The sequence below is a fragment of the Petaurus breviceps genome, unplaced genomic scaffold (assembly GCF_028583685.1).
Source record: "Petaurus breviceps papuanus isolate PSGF00001 unplaced genomic scaffold, PetGlider_PUasm1.0 38, whole genome shotgun sequence".
Taxonomy (NCBI): domain Eukaryota; kingdom Metazoa; phylum Chordata; class Mammalia; order Diprotodontia; family Petauridae; genus Petaurus; species Petaurus breviceps.
The window spans coordinates 62387023-62397234 of record NW_027186304.1 but is presented as its reverse complement, the minus strand read 5'-3'; the positions used below and the strand labels follow the sequence as shown (position 1 = coordinate 62397234).

General features: G+C 39.2%; 1 long non-coding RNA gene across 1 annotated transcript in view; it reads left to right on the top strand.

Moving 5' to 3' along the window:
• The first annotated feature begins 3747 nt into the window (after window positions 1-3747).
• Window positions 3748-10212, top strand: part of LOC138170551 (uncharacterized) — a 32033-nt gene continuing 25568 nt past the window's right edge. Inside the window, exon 1 of the long non-coding RNA XR_011170658.1 lies at window positions 3748-3868. This is a non-coding gene — a long non-coding RNA (uncharacterized lncRNA). The remainder of the gene's footprint in view (window positions 3869-10212) is intronic.

The following is a 10212-nucleotide window of genomic DNA, read 5'->3' as shown; positions in this document are numbered from 1 at the left end:
GATTTGCCTAAGGTCACACAGTGAGTAAGTTTCTGAGGCCAGATTTGAACTCAGGTACTCCTGACTCCAGGCCAGGCATTCCATCTCTTTAGCTACCTAGCTTTAGAAAACATTATCTTCCTGGGAGCAGCTTTCTTGCCATCAGTTATCAAATTTTCCTCTTTGCTTCTCTCAGTGTTGTGTCTCTTATGGCTCTGATAACAGCATGAAGCAGTAAAACCTCTCTCTTAGAGAAAGTCTTTCCCACTGGAGGCCTGTGGGTTCCTACCCCCATTTACAGTGTCTCCTCCACTCTTATTACCTGTTATTTCATGGCCCTTAAAAATCCAGAGCTCTATCTCTTAAGGGCTGAATGTACTGGGCCAATTGATTCTCAGTCTCACTCTGATGGCAGTCTAGCTTCTTCAGGAATGATAAAGAATTCTAGAAGGCAGTGTAGAAGCCAGGTAGAACATGGATTTGGAATCTTTTTCTTAAGTTGTTTCTCTGTCTGCTTTTACCCAGAAGTAAGACTTAGACATTAGAACAGCCAAGCATCAGACCAAAATTTGAACCACCTCAGAGGGCAATTAGAACCAAGAGTTCTGTGAGGTCAACTGAACTTTCTGTCTTCTAATGCAAGAGAGGGAGGGATCATGGCTTACCAACCTTGGAAACTGGCATTAGTGGCCTAGCAACACATACATTTCCAAATCTGCCTTGGGAAGGTTGTCAAAGTTGCCTGCTACCCTGTTGGCTAAGTGGTAGCTCTTCTCTCCTGCTAGAGCTGAACCATCCTGTTTAACTGGGTAAACATTCATAGATAGCAGTCTTCAAAGTTGTGCGCTTACTAGCTAAGTGACCTTGGTGAGATCACCTTACTTAACCCTTTAGATTTCAGTATCCTCATTTGCAGTTGAAACAGCTATCCCTAACTTTTATGGAAGAAGCAGGTAGCAAAAGCATCATTACCCTCATTTTACAGAAGAGAAAATAGATTCAGAGAGAATAGGTGAATTTTCCATGGTTTCTTAGCTAGTCAGTATCTAAAACAAGGTTAAAATCTAGGTTTCTAGGAACCTAGGCACCTCCTCCAATGTTCATTCTATTAAACCATCTTCCCTCTATAAAATGAAGAAGTTGTCTTTGACCCAGAGATTTCACTGCAGGTCATATTTTCCTAAAGAGGTTAAGGACAGGGGTGGCTAGGTGGCACAGTAAACAGAGCACTGGCCCTGGAGTCAGGAGGACCTGAGTTCAAATCTAGCCTCAGACACTTACCACTTACTAGCCGTGTGACCTTGGACAAGTCACTTAACCCCAATTCCCCCTCCAAAAGCAAAAAAAAAAAAAAGGTACCAAAATTTTTATAGGAATATTTTTTGTGATAGCAAAGAACTGGAAAAAAGTGAGTGCCCATCAACTTAAAACTGGCTAAACAGAGTGTGTCATAAGAACATAATAGAATATTATTCCACAAGAAATGATAAATTCAGAAAACTATGGGAATATTTATATGGACTAATATAAGGTGAGGTAAGCAAAATCAGGACAACAATCAATACAGTGACCACATGAGAGATAATTATATCAAATTATAGCAATATAAAAATTATAGCCATATAAAAACAAAAGTCATTGATAAAAAAAATTGGAAAAGAAATAAAAGTATAAATCAGGAGTATAAGCTAAATCAAAGAGATCTAAGATCTCTTCTTCCTCAAATATTAATTTGACTGTTAGAGACCCATTCTACACAGGACTTGAGACAACAGTTTATGGATTAGAAATTCTTTCTGGGGGTGGCTAGGTGGCACAGTGAGTAAAGTGCCGGCCCTAGAGTTGGGAGGACCCGGGATCAGTTCCAGCCTCAGACCCAACACCCACACAAAAAAGAACTGGCCCTGTAACCTTGGGCAAGTTACTTAACCCCAATTGCTTTAAAAAAAAATAAATTCTTTCTGTTTAAAAATGGAACATATGACCACTATTATATTTTAATGGAACATGAGTACCTCAAAAGACTGTACATTTTAAAAATATTAAGTAGATAGTATAGAAAATTTTTATTTCAAAGTAAAATTATAATTTTTTTTGCATCAATTGACATGCCTGGTAGTTGTAGTGTTAAAGGTCTTTATAGAGAGAAGGCAACAGTACTAGAAAAAGCTAATAATTTCTAAAAACTTCCCTAAGACTGACCTGATGCAAAAACCAAGGTTCTGAAAGGTTGATATTGTCTGAAATGGTGTTCAAAACCAGGTCTTCTGGTCCAGTGCTCTAATCAATACCCATGATACCACTAATACCAGAACACAGATGGTAGCTGTGATTTCATCAGTAAGGGAACTATCTTTAATTTTCTATGTCTTATTAGTAGATAAATCCAAGGTGTTGCCTCAAACTTAAAGCTTTTATACTTGCTCCCAGGGTCAAATAATTAGTGAATGGGAATGAGAGAATAGATTGGGATTTGAACCTAAGTCCTTCAGAATTCAGGCTCAGCACACTGTCTACCTGATCTCTTATACATAAAAGAAGTGGCCATTTCCACATGGTATGCCTTATACTTTATATCTGGAAATTTGTTTTGCTGGACTAAGAATATTTATTACTAGAAATTTATTTTTTTCTTTTTCAATGGGTTGGAGGGGGGGGTAGGGAAGGGAAAATTTCTCTTAATTTTATTTTTTTTTAGGGCAATTGGGGTTAAGTGACTTGCCCAAGGTCACATGGCTAGTTTTTTGTGTTGTGTCTGAGGCCAGATCCGAACCCAGGTCCTCCTGACTCCAGGGCTGGTGCTCTATTTACTGCACCACCTAGTCACCCCATGTCTCTTAATTTTAAAAAATAAAGAGTGAGGGTTGCTAAAGATATGAAATGTTACATGCACCTTCAGATGAAGTCACTGTGTCATTAATTTTATTTCAGTGTTTTATTTTGTTACAAGAGACCTCTCATGAAGTAGTAGTCTGTATTGTAATATAAAAGCAAAACACATCAATAACATTTAAATATATATTTATATCTGTAAAGTCCTTAAGAATGAGAAATGACAGTTATTTGTCTTCTTTCCAATAACTTTCTGAGAATGTAGCAAGTTTGGAAGTGGGCTACTTCTATATGAGAAACTATTGGAATATAAAGTAATTTATTATTAATAATAAGAATAACAGTATTTATATAGCACCTTAGGATCTGCAAATACTTTACACAAATTATCTCATTTGATCTATAAAATGGGGATAATTTATTATTCCCATTTTATAGATAAGGAAACTGAGGCTGAGATTTAAATGCCCAGGGTTACAAAGAATTCTCATTCCAGTCTAGCTTGACTCCCAGTCAGGAACTTGGAACTTTAAGTGAGATATTTTCAAGGCTGTCCATACAGTGCTGTCAGGTTACTTAAAAATGTCCCCAGAGAGCACTCTCAGATAGGCCAGTCTTGTCTATGGAGCCCAATAATGCAAAACCCAAGCCCAAAATTTTAGCAGTTGCCACTGTGACATCCACCTGTCCCTTACTGGAATTTTGGAAGCAAAGAGCAGATATTGCAGGAGGGAGAAGAGAAAGAATAAGAGGAAAACAAGAAAGCTGAAGAAAATACTTTGTCACGCAAACATTGTGTGCTGGTAGAGTAAATTAAAGCTGAGCTCTAAGAACAAGGATGCAAAGCTGCCTTTCTGAATGGGTATTATGTCCTATCAAAGACTATTGTCTAGCAGAGCCCATTTCTAACAATGCCTCATTGTGGCCCTTGCAAAGACTAGTTAGTTAAAGTCCAGTTTTCCAAACCCCTTCCTACATTTTCAGGGCCCTCCAGGGATGGCTGCACACATGGATATTTCTGCTCCTACCAACTCAGGCTACCAACTTGCGGGGCTGTGTAAGTAATGATGGTTTATGCAACTGTTGGATCTAATGCCTGAAACATTGATTTGATTTCTCTAACCCTGAGAATTTTGTTCTGCCCAGATTTAGAGAGATGGTTTGAAACATCTATTCAGGGGAATTTTCAGTGTAACTTCTATTGCAAAACTAGGCAGCCACCTTTGGACTCAAAAGGAGGTTTAACCCAGATGGATTGAAGATGCTTTTTCTGGAATACTTTACTATCAATCCATGAATGGATTGAGATTTCTGTTTGAAAAAAAAACTGATATGACAACTTCAACTGCAAGCCATGATTTTGTTTTAGAGGAGGTCCAAATTAGTTATTTATGATTCAGGAAAGCTTAAAATCACTGGATGAAATGAGAAATATTGATGCTATTGGTGTTAAGATGGTTCTGGGATGTTCAAAATTTGTGTATTACCAGAAATGGTACTGATATTTGAAAATGGAGCATCTTCCAAATAAACTAGGTTTTTTAAAGTAACTAGGTATTGTGGTGATGTCAGATTAGTTGCAGGAGTGATGGTCTTTCTTGATGGATAACCTTCAAATTGCTGTTTTCTTCTATGGAGAGACCAAAGACCTATAATTGGGCTGCTTTTCATGCCAGATTCTAAATTGGGAAATTGGGTGTTTCTCCAGAAAGGCAAGGGAAGGAAGCTCAAAGTAGTCCAGAAAAGGTCTTTCTTCCTGTAATCCCAGTAAATAGTATGACCACATTCTCTTTGCTTTTTTCTTCTTAGGGCAGGTATTTCACAGTCTGATGCTTCCACCTCTCCTTAACCCCATTACTTTTTTTTTTAATCTATTTTTATTTGCTTGTCTGTATACATGTAATGTTGCTTTCTGATAGAATATAAACTCCTCGAGAACAGGGACTGTTTCATTTTGTCTTTTTATCCTGAGTGTCTGGCATTACAGTACTGGGCACATAATACCTGATAATTAATGCCTGATATTTAGTCAATGTTTGTTAAATGTTTGAACAACATAGCAGTAACATCTATTTGCACAGTACTTTATGTTTCCAAATACTTTAACCTAGGTAAGACAGTTAGCCGTATTATCTATATCAGACACCTTGGTTTTCCTTGCCCAAGATCCCAGGGGAAATTAGAATTCACATCTTTTGTCCCCTACCTAATCTAACAACAAAGTCAAGACACTTTGGGGGGATCTCAAATTCATTAAATAGGCTAGGTCTTGGGTTTCTTGAACTAATCTTTAGCAAAGGTGTTTGGGTAAAAGCTACAATTTCCTTTTAGTCATTATCCAAACCCAGGTCATAATTCTGGCATCTAGAGGGATGCATTGGTGGCCCTTTCTGATGAATACAAAGAAAATGACCTCAACCAATTCATGATAACTCTTTTCTTAATTGTTCTTTTATCATATTGGAATTGTTTTATAATTCCTCCTCCTTTTTTAGCCAGGAAGGTTAGAAATTGGTTTCCCATAACTTGTTAGAGTTTTATTTCTTCCTTTTCTCTACTAAAGCCCAAGCCAGATCAATCATTGACTTGGGGAGGTGGTTCCTTCACAGGACATGACTAGCACTGATAATTTGCTTTATCCCAGCAGGGAGCCCATTGATTCTAAATTCTTTGTTATGGAGGGAGATCGGCTACTCTAAGGTGGGGGACTTGATGGGAGCCAAAGAGAAATAAACAAGCCTTCTGACTGGAGCCTTTGACCAAACTTCCTCTTCCAAATTGGGAAGACTTTGGAGGGCAAAAATGTAATGTCATTTCCAAAGGCTATTCAAGCCTTCCTAAGTCATACCGCCGAGTTTGTTTGTGATGGTGGTGGGGGTTTTTTCGAGGATTTAGAGGATTCTATTCCCCTTATCTTTCTTCCCTGCCTCATCTTTTATCCATGAAAGGAATGAAGTGGCCTCTTTGTAGGTTAAAGCCACTCCTCACAAATTTCAGTTAGCAATTAGGAAGGACAGATAAATGTCATGGAATATGTAATTCACAGTCCAGGAGAAGAAGCACTGGGCTGAGAGTCAGGAGATCTGAGTTCTGGTTTTGGCTGTGCCACCTAAGTAGCTGTGTGATAGTGACCAAGCCATTTATCTACCATACTGGTGTTTTTTCTTCATCTGTAAAATGGTACAGTGTGGTAAAGGGGGCATTCAGTCAGACCCGGGTATGCCATTTACTCACCATGTGACATTTATCAGGAAAGTCTTTATAGAGTGCCCCTCTAAAGACTATTTGAATGGAAGCTAGGTGGCTCAGGAGACAGACTGTTGGGTCCGAAATCAGGAAGACTCATCTTCACGAATTAAAATCTGACCTCAGACATTTACTAGCTGTATGACCCTGGACAAGTCACAAATTCTGTGGACCTCAGTTTCCTCATTAGTAAAATCTGGGGGTTGAACCTCATGTACTCTCTACAGCTATGATCCTGTAATGTCTAAGGCCCCATCCAGTGAGGAATCTATGACACTCTAACTCCAGGCCCACTTTGTTCTTTCCACTAAGCCACAACTGCTTCTAAATCTAGCTTAAGCCTGTGGTGTGTAAGATCCATGTAATTCATATGATTTTGTGACCTGGCATGAATGAATGAATGAATGAAAAAATATTTATTAAGTACTCATACAGAGTATAAGCACCCTAGTGCTGCAAATCCTGGAGATAGAAACAGAAAAGTAAGAAGTTCCCTACTCCCAAAGAGCTCATATACTAATGATAACAATAATTGACTTAAATAATACTTAGTAAAGGCCTGGCACTATGCTAAGTGCTTTAAAATGATCATCTTCTTTGATCCTTGCAACAGCCCTGGGGGAGGTAAATGCTATTATTTTCCCCATTTTATTGATGAGGAAACTGTAGGGAAGTGATTTGCCCAGAGTCAGTAAAGGTCTAAGACTGGATTTGAACTCAAGTCTTCCTGGTTCCAGGCCCCAGAGCTCTATCCACTGTACCACCCAGCTACTAATGGGGTAGACAACATATATTGAGGGTGGCTACTAGCCAGATAGACAGATATCATAGGCCTCTAGGGTGCATCATCTTTATAATGTCACTTGCACAAATAAGAGGCAGGCAGTGTCTGATGTTGCATCATTTGACAGTACAAGGACTTTGGTGGTTCAAACTTTCTTTTCTAGGTCTTCAGCATCTGGGCTGTAACTCTGCAGAAGGAATGGCCAGGCCACATCTCCACAGGGGCTGCTTCTCAAGATGAAGGCTATGAGCTCCAGGTTGGAAGCAGGTCTGGTCTGGTGCTTTGGAGGGTAGTGCCATTACTCCCAAGCCTCTTGGGATGAGTTCAGGATCCTGGACTGTCTCCATGTCCCTGATACTATTCTATGTTCAACTTATTCCCAGTGAAACTTCAAGTAGTAGTTTTTACTTTCTTAAGTTCTAAGGTCTTTGATTTCAATTTTTTTTAAAGGGAAAGAAAACAGAAACAGCTCATCTGAGGCTAAGGATCATATTTTGTTAACAGATCTATTTGTATTGAGAAGGGAGAAATACAGATTTTTTTTTTTACCAGTTTTAGTTAAGTGTGTAAGTTCTCTCAGAGTCTGTCTCTATTTATTAACTTTCACATAGTGAGGTGATTAAAGCCCTCCAAAGAAACAGTGTCTCTGCAGTCAATCTATCCAGCATTTTCTAAATCCTGCCATTTTTGCTGGTACTGAAGGAATCCTGTTAAGGAGTATCTTGAAGCTTATCTGGGCAGTACGCTTAAGGATTCATATCTAAGTTTTATGAAGCATTTTCTTGATCATATATGCAGCGGTTCCTCCTTTCCCCTCAAGTAACCCCAAACCCTAGCCCTACCTAATTAATGACTGGAAAAGCCAAAGTAATCTCTGCATTTGTTCCTAGTGTAGAGGTTTTAGAATAGGTCACTTTACAGATTCAGGGTGAGAGAATTACTCTCATTGTGAGCCAAACCTTCACATGGGGTTCCACTTGATACTGATAAAATGTTGATGTCAAGTCAAGCCAAAAAGTATTAAATGCTTACTTGTTTGCCTGGTAGTGTGCCAAGCAATGGTAATACAAATACAAGAAGAAGAAAAAGAATCTTTGACCTCCAGGAGCTTACATCCTAATGAAGGAAGACAACAAATAAAAGGGATCTGGAAAGGGGGCTGGATAGGAGGACGAATGGTGGAGAAAGAAGCCTAAGAGTCAGGAGCAGAGCTCAGAGAAAAATGAAGTAGTGAAGGTGGCTGGCCTGGGAACATTCCTTAAAATGCAGATTACCAGCAGAACTGTACATGTAAGAGATGGTGGCTAAATACCTAGTGGTAGAATGACTATGAAAATCTTCACCCTGAACTGGGATTGTGTTTAAAAACCAAATGTAGAAGAGCAGGCCTCCGTGTGATTAAGCCTGTACATGCACATGCAAGTCCATGCACACGCACACACATGCACACGCACACACATACATGCACACACTTTGGCATAATGCTATATTGGAGTGGTTGGCTAGTACAACTATGTGCTATTCTCTATTCTAGAATCTCTTGCTCCCCTGACCTTATGGTCATTACTATCTTGTCAAACCCAAACCTTGAGATAATCCCTACCATTCAGCTTCTCAAAATGGTTGCTAAAGAAAATCATAGACTAGGTCTTCTACCAATTTATTTTATCTAATCTCAACTGGGCCTTGAAAGTGATAAATAATCTTTTAATTTTTTTCCAGACGGTAGCTATTCCAAATTTATCCACAAGCCCCTCATAGGACCTCACCTTTATAAATAGAGGCCATCAATGACAAGTTCTCCCTCTCTTCTGCTATTCCATACCTCAAAATCCCACACCATGACCCATTTCCTCCCATTTCTTCCAGTCTTTGAGGAATAGATGGCTTTTGTCAGTTCCAAGGTCAATCCCTCTACTACTTGTGTTCTTTTAAAAAATATATATATTTATTTATTTACTTTTAGTTTACAACATTCAGTTCCACAATCCCTTGAGTTTCACATTTTCTCCCCCTCCCTCTCCTCTCCCCTACCCCCCGTGGTGGCATGCAATCAAATATAGGATCGACAAATACCTTCACATTAAACATTCTGCTTGTGTTCTTGATCCCATTCTGTTCTGTCTTCTCTAATTGGTCCTAGGACCATTCCCTTTCATCCGAAGTCTGTCCCCTTATCTCCTGGTTCCTTCCCCCACCCTTTCAAATTTAAGGGGTCTCTCCCACCCCTAAAACACCCCTTGACCCTGCCATTCCCTCAAGCTATCAATTTTCATCTCTTCTCTCCTTCCTAGTCAATCTTGGGAATGTCCCATTCATATTCCTTGCCTCCACTTCACCTTTTACTCACTTCTTATACATCTTGCAATCTAGATTCTGACTCCATCATTTTACTAAAACTATTCTTTCCAAGGTTGTCAATAACCCCCTTAACAGTTAAATCCAATGGACTTTTCTTAATCTTCATTATATTTAACCTTTCTGCAGCTTTGTCATTGTCCACCATACCTACCCCTTCTTCCTAGACATTTTCTCCTCTCTTAGCTTCTGTGGCACTGCTGCTATGTCTTAGATTTTCCTCTTTATTTGACCAACATCTTGTGGTATAGTAGAAAGAGTTCATGACTTTAGAGTTAGAGCCCTGGATTCAAATCCCCACCTCTGACACTGCCCTATATGACTTTGGGAAAGTAATTTATCATCTTGGATTTCAATGTCTTCATCTGCAAAAGGAGGGGCCTTGACTAGATGGCTTCTGAGATCCCTTCCATCTTGAAAGCTATGACTCTTTGCTAGATAAGTATTGGGGCTTCCCAGGACTCTGTCCTGAACCTACTTCTCTCTTTACATTGTCTTTCTTGTGGCTAGCTCATCAGCTACCATGGGTTCAGTTCTAATCTCTATGCAGATGATTTCCAAATGCATATATCTAGACCTAATCTACCTCCATATTGCCAAACTTTGGCTGTATATCTTCACCTGTGTATCCTATAAGCATCTCAAACTCAACTTGTCCCAAATGGAACTCATATTTTTTCAAAACCCTTCCCTACTCCAAACTTCCCTATATCTGTTAAGGGTGCCATAACCAAGTTTATAACCTTAGTCATATATACTTGACTCTTCTTTCTTCCTCATTTCCCCAATCAAATGATAAGTCTTGTGGATTCTACTTCCACATCTCTCACATCCATCCTCTTCCACTTGTGGTCTAGGCTCTGACCACTTCTTGTATAATTCCTTCCTAATTTACATTTTAGGACCTAACCACTTCTTCCTTCCCAATTAGTCTCCTTGCTTCTAATTTCTTCCTCCTTCTACCACTCAGTTGCCAAAATAATCTTCCTAAAGAAGAGATCCAAACATGTCAT